General features: G+C 42.9%; 1 protein-coding gene across 2 annotated transcripts in view; it reads left to right on the plus strand.

The window, feature by feature from the left end:
• DDR2 (discoidin domain receptor tyrosine kinase 2) overlaps window positions 1-12,210 on the plus strand; it is a 162,055-nt gene that overhangs the window by 13,753 nt on the left and 136,092 nt on the right. For both annotated transcript variants that reach the window (XM_027099198.1, XM_027099197.1), the window contains exon 2: window positions 9,142-9,289. The gene's annotated coding sequence lies outside the window, so the exon portion shown is untranslated. The remainder of the gene's footprint in view (window positions 1-9,141; window positions 9,290-12,210) is intronic.

Consider the following 12,210-nt stretch of genomic DNA (forward strand, 5'->3'; position numbering starts at 1 on the left):
GGATCGTTTGGACACTATTAAAACATGTACAAACATAAAGCTAGGTATACACTTAAATGAGGTTCCTGGACCCAATTTCCACATGCGTGTTGTGTGTGTGTGTGGGTGTGTGGGTGTTCCCACACAACACCGAACAGTTCTCTGGACACCACCTGGGTGTCCTACAATTCAAATGAATTCTGACACTACCCAGAGATAGCATCAGATTCCCCAGGTTAAGGGTTCAGTCCTACGAGACTGCCCCCACCCCTTTACTACATCTCCGTTCAGAGGCCATTTGCAGGCTCAGGCTGCTATACCTGTGCTTCTGATCGACTGGCTACAAATCAGAGACTCCCAAGACCCCCTCCTTGGGTTTGATTAATTTGCTAGAGCAGCTCACAGAACTCAGAGAAACATTTTATTTGCTAGATGACAGGTTTATCATAAAAGGATTTAACTCGGGGACAGCCAGATGATGAGATGCATAGGGCAAGGTATGGGGAAAGGGAGAGGAGCTTTTGTGCCCTTACTAGGCACCATTCTCCCCAAATCTCCGTGTATTCTTCGACTTGGAATCTCTCGGAACCCTGTCCTTTTGAGTTTTTATGGAGGCCTCATTACACAGGCATGACTGATTAAATCATTGGCCCTTGACGATTGATTCAACCTCCAGCCCCTCTACTCCCTGGAGCTCAGTGGAGCGGGACTGAAAGTTCCAACCCTCTAATCACAAGGTTGGTTTCCCTGGCAACCAGCTCCCATCCTTAGGTGGGGTCCTAGAATCACTTCATTAACCTAACAAAAGGCCTTTATGGCTCTTGTCACTTAGGAAATTCCAAGGGGTTTGGGAGCTCTGTGAGCCTGTATCTGTGGATGAAGTCCAAATATATATGAGAAATATATTTTGGTCCTCTGAATGACCAGATATTTATTTATTTATTTTTAACATCTTTATTGGAGTATAATTGCTTTACAATGGTGTGTTAGTTTCCGCTTTATAACAAAGTGAATCAGTTACACTATATATTTCTTATAAATCACAATATCACAACATCTCTTATGCTTTAGTTCTTGTGCAACTATAAATCCAAAGCAGATTTATAAGTGACATCAAATATAGTTATAAACTCAACAAAACATTATTTTAATGCGTGAGATGATTTGGTTTGTTGAAACTAACCACTAGTGTGGAGGTTAAAGACAGAGTGGACACATGTGGCCCCAGGGCCTGGTCTATATTTAATTTGGGTCTGTTGTTTAAGCAATTAATACTCATGCAGAAAATGCCTGTTGGAGTGAGTTAAACAGATAGTTATTAATAGCCTTAAGGGGTTATGCGTTGAGGGGGTGGGAATCAGACCTCATACTTACTTAACCAAAGCTCTGCTGGTAGGCAATAGTCAAATGTTAGTTTTAACTTGGTATCATTAGATAATTTGTTAAATGGTCTATTCACTTGAAGATAAGGTTAGCATGGGGGTGATAATGAAGTACCTACACAATGGGTATCCAATCTAATTACTAATAGAATTAGTGACAGAACCACTGTGCTTTGTGTGTTTGTGCCTTATAGGTTTCTGCCTATAAACTGATAGGCTTCGGTATATAGAGTCAGAGCCTGCATGACACAGCTGCTTGCAGCATGAACGGGGCACTGACCACAATGGCTGAGCAGATTAAACTGCCCTGTACCACCCAATGACTCAACTCTCCCACGGCCCATTTCCTCTGTTTCTAGCTTTGACTTGCTCCGACTTTCATTTGGCATTTGGACGATTGTAAACACAAAGAAAAGGCAGGCCCTGAAATCGCAGGTCAGTGCTTGGTTACCATTAGTATGAAAAGTTCCAAATTATAGAATCAAAGGTATAAACTTTAAAACATTCTAGAAATGTTGAGGACTGAAAGAATACATTTACACTTGGAGATACTCTGTTTTAAAACTAAATTCAAGCTACTATGTTTTTCAGGAAAACCTTTCTGACCTGCCCTTGTTTCTTTAAATTTCATTAATAATCAGAAATGTCTAGGGAATTCCCTGGTGGTTCAGTGGTTAGGACTCAGAGCTTTCACTGCTGGGGCCTGGGTTCAATCCCTGGTCAAGGGAACTAAGATCCTGTAAGCCAAAAAAAAAAAAAAAAAAAAGAAAAAACATCCATTTGTAAATTTATATATATAATAAAACCTATCATGACAACGTAGTGATGAGTGCTTATTGTGTACCAAGATTTATGTTAAGCACTTTATGTACTTGATCTCATTGAAACCCTATAATAATTGCGTGAAGTGGATATTTTTCTTATGTTATATATGAGAACACATAACACTAAGAGAGGTTCACTTGCATAGTGAATAAGTAGCAGAATAAGAATTGGAACCTAGGTCTTTCTCACCGCAACACCTAACTCTTTACCACTGCTTCGTTACTCTCCTTGAGCCTGTGTCATACCTGTGGATATCTTTTTTTGCAAGTAGGCGCCACTGTTTTATAATCTTCTTCTTATATGCCCGTCCTTCCATGGAACCAGTGAGTCTCAAACTTCAGTATACATCAGAATCACCTGGAGTTCTTTTTAAAAATGCAGATCCCAGGACTTCCCCGGTGGCGCGGTGGTTGAGAGTCCGCCTGCCGATGCAGGGGACGCGGGTTCGTGCCCTGGTCCGGGAGGATCCCACATGCCACGGAGCGGCTGTGCCCGTGGGCCACGGCCGCTGGGCCTGTGCGTCGGGAGCCTGTGCTCTGCGACAGGAGAGGCCACAGCAGTGAGAGGCCCATGTACCGCAAAAAACAAACAAACAAACAAAAATGCAGATCCCAGGCTCCATCTCAGACTTGGTTAAATTAGAAATTTTCTGTCTACCAGAGAGCCTGTGTCTTTTTAACAACCTCCCTTGGGTGATTCTGTTGCAGGTGTTCCTCTGCCTGCATTTACAGTAAAACTGCATTTGACTGTGGGTGCCTCGAGGACCATGATTGGTTTTTATCCACCCTTGTAGCTCAAGGATTCCCTCAGTAAATGTTTGTCAAATAGTTCAAAGAATGAATGAAGGAAGGAACAATTGTCAGTAGAGGATATGTTCTTGGAAAAAACATTCTTTTGGCTAGACCCGTGGAGAATTTAGAGATACATGTTTAAATATCACTTAATGTACTCAGTCTAGGCTGTCTCCTGGAGGCCAAGCACTGCAGGGAAACTGTGAGAAGGAGCAAGAAAGCACAGCTCTGTCTGTAAAAAAAAAGAATGAAAACTCGCCAGCTGCCCCAGGATGGGGTAAAATCAATCTTCTTCCCCTTTCCTAAAACTAAGATCAATTGAACTAAAAAGGTAGAAATGCCTTTGAGGCGCAGAAAAGGGTTCGTTTTCCTAGTGTTTTGTAGGCATGAAATTTTCTGCTTAACTCTTTGTTCCGAGGTCAATAAAGGATTTATTCCTTTATGCAGCAAAAGGTTTGTTTTGTTCTGTTTTTTGAGCATTTACTAAGTGCCTTGACTGTCATAAGGCACAGTCATTTCCTGAGTTTGTTATCAGTTAGAAAATTCAGGAAATGGTAAAGGAAACGTGGGGCTAGTTGCTGAGCGTCTGCAAGCACAGGAGTGCAGGGAAGGGGTTGTATCGTCAGGGGACTTGAGCTGGATGCTGGAAGTGGAGTAAGAATTGGATGGAATTAGACAGGCAGGAAGCAAAGAGCAGGAAGAACAGAGGCTCGGTAGTCAGACTGCTTATGACCCGCTGGCTCTGAACAGTGAGGATGTGAGCCTGGGGTGGTGGAAATTTGCACTGGAGAGCATGGAGAAATAGCCTTGTATAGATGTGTTTTATTACATTAAGGAGAGCTGTGGATGTCGTGGAGTTTTGAACATTTTCCTTTATCTTAAAGCAGGTGCAGCGCTGTTTTGAGAAGATTAATGTGACGGCAGCATGTCAGGGAAGTTGCAGGGGAGGAGGAGTTAAGTCGGGGAGACTCACCCAAAGGCTGCTGTCAGTCCTCCAGATGTGAAGTGACAGGGTTTCGACCAGGGTGGTGGAAGGAGCAAGGACAAGCTAGAGCCGCTGTGGATGTAACTTGAAGGACACTGATGAGAGAGTATTGCTACTAATGGTGGGGCTAGAGGCAGGGTGAAACCCGCACGCTAGCTGATGTGGAGTGTTTGAGAACCTGGAAACCCATTTTCCCACAAGAATTCAAGGTTGGAGATGATTTCCACTTCAACTGCCTTAAGCTTATAACCAGGATCCTGAGTCAAAACTTCTCAAGTAGCTGTCTCGCCCTTTGATGTTGGCAGGGCAGATGGCTCTGGATGAGACTGGGGCTCTTTGTTGTTTCTCTTTCCTTCTCTGTCTCTCACTGCTACCCCACCCGGTTCACACAGGGAGGACCTCAGTATTGGCACCACTTCTTGGGACCTAACAAAGGAAATCTTGCTAACTGGGCAAAGGTGGTGCTTCCCAAATTACAATCCTTGGAAACCAGTGGGTTTTTAAATGGAGAACGATAGGGCCAGGGCCAGGGCCAGAGTTCTGTGGCCAAATAAGTTTTGGGGAAGTATTCTTAGAGAATTGAGCAGGTTTCTTTACTGCAAGGACTTCCCAAGGTCTTTAATGTGGTAATAAGCATTTTGACCGTCCAAGAGAGGTATAGCTTATAGCACTCCACAAACTTTTTGGACCATGGAGCTCGTTTTTTAAAGAAGCATCTTGAGGGGAGAGGGCTACATAGCATAATTTCAAGAAATTAAAGACACGAAACATTGTCTTAAAAATAAGTCTCTTGCACTAAAGGTTGGTAGTGTAATGGAAAGAAAAAAAGAGTTTGGAATTTTAGTCTGGGGTCTACTGCTAATTGGTCATCTGGTCATTGAACTTCTCTGGCTCTGTTTGCACAGGGGCTATACTAATACTAGATGAAATCTTAAGTTCTTTCAACTCCGAAAGTCTGTGGTCATGTGCATATTCAGAAGAGGAAAATAATCTGATTTTTCTACTCTGTAATAACGACGGTAGCGGAGACAGTGGTAAGGAAAGTGAGGGCAGAGGGACAGTGACAACAAGATGAGTAAGATGTGGTTTGAACCCCTGAGCTGATTATATGGTTGGGCAGGGTCACAGTGCTGAACTGATGGAGCAGAGGTAAGTGAAGCTTCTGGTTTGCTCTCAGGCTTCTCTGAATCCAAGCATGTCATACGGTGCACATGCAAGTATCCAGTTGCTAAGGCAAGACTAATTCCCAAGTCCCTTCATTTGTCTAGTCTCAGTTTTGCTGATAAGCAGCTGTGAGGCCTTGGATAAATCAGTTAACTGTCTGGGCCTGAGTCTTCTTTATCTGTGAACTGAGGGAGCTGGGTTAGATCAGGGGTGCTGATGTTTTGTGAGGAGGAACTGTTTTTAAGTTGTCTTGAGTCTCACCCAGAGGGTAGTAGGGGAAGCAGAGACGTTCTTCCACCAGTCTGTGCAGATAGGCCCCAGGGTTCTGTCTTTAGTTTTCTTCTTTTCCTTCTTCCCAGATCATCTCATCTTCTCAGACTTTAATTATTGCTTTTATGGACTTGATGTTCAAATATGAATCCATAACACCAAACTCTCTCCTTTTTATGGCCGAGTAGTATTCCATTGTGTGTGTGTGTGTGTGTGTGTGTGTGTGTGTGTGTGTGTATTCTTTATCCATTCATCTATTGATGGAACCAAACTCTCTCTTGAAGGCCAGACTCAGATTTCTACTCCTCTGCTCGATGTATTAATCTGTTTCCATTGAGAGGAAGCCAAATTCTTTATGTTCAAAACCAAACTCACAATCATCCTTTGTGAACCAATCCCTCTTCCAGTTTTCCCAGGTTTTGTTAATACGTAGTGACGTGCTCCTGGTCACTTGCAGGCTGGAAACGCAGGCTTCCTTGACTCCTTCCTTCTTCCCTGCTGTAGCTAGTCGCTGAGCGATCCAGTCCTCGCCACCTGATTATTATCATACCTCCACGTTATTTCTTTTCCCTTCCTGATGTCATTGTTCTAGGTCAGGCTCCCATTGGTCACTCTGCCCCTCTCTCTCCTCTAAAGCATCCCACATGCCAGGTTAAGCCTTATAGAGCCTCCCTCACCCCGTCATTCCTCTTCCAAAGCTTTTCCTGGGTCGCCTGTTCTCACCTCTTGCCAGCGTCCATAGCCTCAACCATCTTCCAGCTCTAGCTTCAATTACTGAGCTTTTCCTGTCCTCCAGCAACTATTTATTGATATCCTCATTCCATAACTTGCCTATTCAAATTGTTCCCTTTTCTTAGACTTTTATTTTTACTTTTTCTGACAAAATCCCAGTTATATTTCAAGAGTCCACTTAAATGATGCCTTCTCCCTCCTTCAAGTCTTCCCTGAACATTCCACTGGCTTGATTTCTCCTTCTTTTAGTATCTTATTCTTTTCTATCTTATTATTTCACCAACCCAAATATATATATTATGTATATATATATATATACTATATATAGTAGTTATATCTATTATATCTTATAATATCCACTATATCTTCTTCTTCAAGGACAAGGAACATGTTTTCTTCATCTTTAACACTTATAGTACTTGATGTATACTAGGAGCTAGAAATACTATTGGCTAAATTAAATTATTAATCTATTTTTTAAAATAATAATCTATAAATTGAAACAACCTATTAATCTTAATAATTGATCTAATCAAATGCAAATAAAATAAGATAATCTACAAATCCAAAACTAATAAAATATTGGTTTTGGTGTCCTGCCATTCTACTTTGCATCTAGTTGAGGTATGATTTTCTGAAGAATTTTGATTTTGATTTTTTACACTACTGGGTTAGTAAATCCTTAACTTACAGTTAAGGATAATTTCTCCCTCTGTGAGACCATTTCCATGAAGCTGCAGGCCTTGCTATGTCATGACAGGACTGGTTTCCTTTCTAGTTAGAGCATCATATGATGATGTGGTTAAAAATTTGAGCTTTGGAATAGGACAAACCTGGTTTTGAGTTCCCACCCTGCCCTTGTTAGCTGTGTTACCTTGGGGAATTTACCTAATGTCTCCAGACCTTAGTTTCTTCATCTGTAAATGGAGGTCATAATGATTCTGTCTGTAATTATCGTAAGTGCTGCTTCTACTCCTGGGAATTGTTCAGAAGTAAATCTCTGCTCATCCTCACCTGAGGGGTTCCTCCAAACCTGATGGATTTTCTGTAGAGTCTGTGGGCCTAAAAGTGCAAACCACGCTGGCCTATATAATTTCAGAGACAGATGGAAAAGTTGAAACAGAAATGCCGGAAATGTTGGTGCCAGTTTTCCTGGCCTAGTGAGGAGGAAAGCAGACCTGTGTCTCTCATTTTGAATCAGACAGATGACAAACATATCACAAGAGGAAAAAAAAATCTCCATCCTCTTCTCTTGTCCCAGTCTCTTATAGCTCCAGACTTCCTAAAAGACTAGATTATTGGGGTTCCCTGAAAAGCCAGCTCAGTCCATGACATCAGATCAGTCTCACACATTATTTCTGCTCATGGAACAATAAAGGGAGAGGGCTAGCAGTTACTGAGCATTGAGCACCTACTGTGTGGCAGGCACATTTACTAGAGAATTACAATTCTTCTTCTTCATAACTATGTGAGATAGTTATCATTATCTCCATTTTACAAGTAAGTAGAAGCTAAGTAACTCCCAAGATTATACAGCTAGTAAATCTCAGAGTGAGGAAATGAACGCAGGTAGTCTGCGTACATTTTAGCATTTGAAGCCTGCAATGTAATTAGACCAAATTAGCCATATGAGGTGAGGGTTTCCTTCAGATGACAGGTTTTCTATGTCAGGGAAATTGTGATCTAACAGGGCTAACCTTTGTAACCTTAGTACCACAGGGAAATAGTTTTCAGAAATACTGTATGGGGACCCTTGGACCCTGATCCTGCTTTCTTCCCCCATGATGATGTGGCGCTGATGATAGTATGTTTCAAAAGAGGTTGATGTTTGTGAACATTCTGGTACAAACAGGCACAGAGATATTAGTACAGGTTTTTCTGGAACACTGAGGTAAGCCCCAAGTATAAAAGGACAGTAGTATTGCCAAAGTTGGGATATTTTCTCAAAGTTTGAAGACTTCAGCTGCATGCCTTGTTAGGGAACTAGAAGTCAGAGGAAGGCTGTACTAATATATGTGACATTCATTCTTGCTCCATGTGGCCACTTTATTTGCATTAAGTTCTAAATCCTTCACTGAAGAAATTGGCAACTTATGGTAGCCGTTCAGTAACCCACTTGGACCCTGTGGCACTATGTAGAGGTATATATCCTTGTATCCATTGAGTGGAATACTATAGACCTGTGAAAAGGAATGATGTAACTACATATGCTGAAATGCAACTGCCCCCAACATGTATAACAGAAAACCCAAGGTGAAATATATGGGATGCTAATACTTGATTTTTTTAAATTAAAAAAATCCTATCCATCCATATATTTTTACATATGTTTAGGATAGTTCTAGAAGACTACTCAGGTAACTGATAACTAGCTGCATCTATGGAAGGGGACTGATAGTCCGAGGTGGAAGCGTGACTTCTTTTGACCGTATGGAGCACTGGTTCCTGTGTACTCGGGGGATCCCTGCGAGTTCTTGAGACCCTTTCAGGGGGTCCACAGGATAAAAACTGTTTTCATAATAACACTAGGATGTTTTTGCTTTTTTCACTCTCATTCTCCCACAAGTATATGGTGGAATTTTCCAGAGGTTAAATGACTTGTGCTATTACTGCAACACATTGAATCCAGAAGCAGATAGAAGCTGTTTGATTAAGCCAGATATCAAAGAGATTTTTAAAAATGTAAAACAATGTCAGTCTTCTCACTAAATGTTTTATGAAAAATTTTTATGAAAAATTCTTATTTGTGTTAACATGGAATTATTATTTTAATGAATTAATAAGTAATAAATTAAAAATTCAGTTTTTTAATTTCTAAATTGATAAATATCAATAGCATAACCCCCATAAACAAAAACTCTTTGAGGATTTGTCAAATTCCTTCAGTGCCAGGGGTCCTGGGGAGGCTTCTCTTCGATAGTGGTGGGCAGAAATGTCAAACAGGAAAGAAAACGTGAATGAAGAAAACGTCTGTAATAAAACATTGCTTTCTGTTTTTTCCCCCTCTGTAAAGGGAGATCTACAACTAGTCGAGGGTTCAATGCTCTAGAAAGTGCTGAGACTTGTGACTTGAAGCAAAGAAGCTACGATCACTGAAGCGAAGCAGAGGCCAGCTGTTCCTGAGCATCCTGCCCCTCAGAGGATGTTCTGCACCCGTTGATGTAAGTAGGGCAGTCACTGAAGCTGGGTCACCACAGGAGATTGGGGGTGACAGTGTGGCTCCCCTTGAGCCCCTCCCTTACCCTGGTAGGTGTCATGGGGGAAGGTGAGCCTCGGGTTCTGTCCTAGAGCTGATATCAAATGAAAAGATCATGGATTTGATTGTACAGGGAACCTGCTACTGAATGTCTGTTTCCTCTTTGTACTTCATTGATCCAGTTGTAGCCAGCCCAGATCAGAGGCCCATCCTGGAGTGTCCTGTGTCCCCAGCTCCGAGTGACCCAGGATCTCTAGGTCTTCCCTGTCCCTATAAGACCCACTGGAATCTCTGGAGTTCCTGGATCAATCTGGGCCTCTTCTAATAGAAAAGATCATTTATAAATTTTTAAATAAATTGCCCTCTTCCAGCAATAATTTGAGGTGGTTTAGAGAAAAATAATACTTAACAGAGCTACTAAAATCAGGGTAAGAGAACCGGAGCCCTGAAATAAGTTTTGGGAGAGTTAAATGTATGAGAAAACCTAGCCCAGGGATGCTTATTGCAGTTAAGTGTACTACTTTGCTCTGGGACCCAAGGCAGAAAGAGAAACATGGTACACTGCAGAGCTTTCATGAGGAAACCAAAAACGTTTGCACAGGTCTAGGTGGTCTGCTGTAGGTGAATTTTGGTCTGAATGGGACTTCTCAGTTCATTCTTTAGGACACTCAAATCCCATCAACAAAACTAGAACGGTAGCAATTGCACGTGTCTGAGACCTTCTCAGTCTGGAGCTTATTGAAGGCAGAAACCACATCTCCTTCATGCCTGCATCCCTAGCATCTAGCATGGGGTCTGGCACGTGGAAGATGCTCATTGAGGACTCAGTGCCTTGATTTAGACTTACGTCGCTCACAGCTTCTGTAATACTTGTTAAGTGAATGTGCAACTGAGTAAATAATGTGGACCATGTTTGGGATGAAGGATGAGGATGGGAGGGCAAAGTAGTATTTCCTCACATTCCCCAGGAGATTTCTTCTCACTGTCAAATGCTCCTGGGGTTATATACTCCTTTCTGTTTATTATCTAGGTCATCCTACCCACCCTCCCTCCGCATTACTCCTTAGCTTCCTTGTGGTGATAAAATATCTTGGGTCCCTTTATTCCCATAGATTGCCTTGAAACTAATTTCCTCTCTCCCTCCCTCCCTCCCTCCCTTCCTTCCAATAGACTCTTGATACTGGAGAGCTAAGCAGTCTTAACTTGAGCCTTCATGGTGTACATTTCAGAATGAATAATCCATAGCTACACTTAACCACTAACCAGAGGTTACTGCAGGTTACTGCAGAGTTTCTCTATTCCATTTGACTCCTCAAACATTATTTATCTGTGACCCATTCTGCTTTACCTTTCAGAAGGGTAAAGTTACCTATCATTGTGGTCTTTTCTTCCCCTGCCACCCAACCTTAAATGACTAGTTCTAGAAATTATTATTATTATTATCTAAGCAGAGGTCTTCTTAGAAGCCCATATGATTTAAAGTTATTTATTTATTTATTCATGGCTGTGTTGGGTCTTCGTTTCTGTGCGAGGGCTTTCTCTAGTTGCGGCAAGCGGGGCCCACTCTTCATCGCGGTGCGCGGACCTCTCACTATCGTGGCCTCTCTTGTTGCGGAGCACAGGCCCCAGATGTGCAGGCTCAGTAGTTGTGGTTCGTGGGCTCTAGAGCGCAGGCTCAGTAGTTGTGGCTCACGGGCCCAGTTGCTCCGCGGCATGTGGGATCCTCCCGGACCAGGGCCCGAACCCACGTCCCCTGCATTGGCAGGCAGACTCTCAACCACTGTGCCACCAGGGAAGCCCTAGAAATTATTATTTCAATATCCAAGGCACGTGCTATAAATAGCCTTGGCTCGAGAAGCCTAATCTGGGTGCCTTCCGCACCCTTACCATCATAGTATTATGCCTAGAATTATCTCAAGTACTTTGGTTCTCCCAGGAAGGAGTCCTGGTTTCTTCTGGTCTCTTCTGGTCACCAATGCAGGCTTCCTCCTTTTCTGAGAATGATGAGACTAAGTATTTCAGTCTGTTTAGAGACTTAATAAGTTTCAGCTTCCTGTGTCTCTTATTAATAGGAAGCGTGAGTAATTTAACATCTAAACCGGAACACTTGTGAGGGAAAGGGGACATTATTAACAGAAACTCTGGAACATGAGGCTTCGTCTGTATGTATGCTCACGGACTTTTCAAAGATCTTGCATCTCTAATGAAGGCTGAATGCAGAAGGTTAACAAGAGCCTTTGGGGACAGACTCCCTGAATTCTATTCAGTTGTCTGTTTTGGGCCCAGGGGACTCTGACATACACTTCAGAGCTCTGAGTGTTTCTAATAAGCCAGTGGAGAGCCTGTTCCCTGGTGGATGACACAGCTTCTGGGGGAGAGCGGCAGGGTTGCCGCAGAACTGGTGGCCCGTGTTCGTGAGACCCAGCGGTGCAGGCCCCTCCTCCTCTGCCTTTTCCACCTCCTCCTCTGCTCCCTTCTCCTCCTTTTGTTTTTGACCCTCATTCTCTTGCTCTGCCACCCACCTCCTTCCGGTTTGTGCCCCCCGCCCCCCACCCCCGCCCTTATCTGTCTTCCCTCTTCTTTTCTCTCCCTCTCTTTCACTATTTTCTGCTCTCCATTTGTCACTCACACTTCCTTCCTTTCCCTCTGTCTCCCAAAATGGCTCTTTCAACACTGCTGGAGGGCAGCTGAGAAGAGCACTGCTGCCAACGTTACTTTCTCCTTTAAAGGAAAATCTTGTATTTCCAACTGTTTTCCCTTTGCAAGTGGTCTGTTTCTCACGAGCCACTCTGATGGAAGGTTCTGGTTTCATGTGTCCTGGGGGACATGTGTGCTAGGGCATGAAGACAGCATGGGGGGGCTGTTGGGAGGGGGGAGGCCATGGGG

This window comes from Aethalodelphis obliquidens, unplaced genomic scaffold (assembly GCF_003676395.1).
Source record: "Aethalodelphis obliquidens isolate GAN/ISIS:26980383/991018 unplaced genomic scaffold, ASM367639v1 scaffold130, whole genome shotgun sequence".
NCBI classification, from domain to species: domain Eukaryota; kingdom Metazoa; phylum Chordata; class Mammalia; order Artiodactyla; family Delphinidae; genus Aethalodelphis; species Aethalodelphis obliquidens.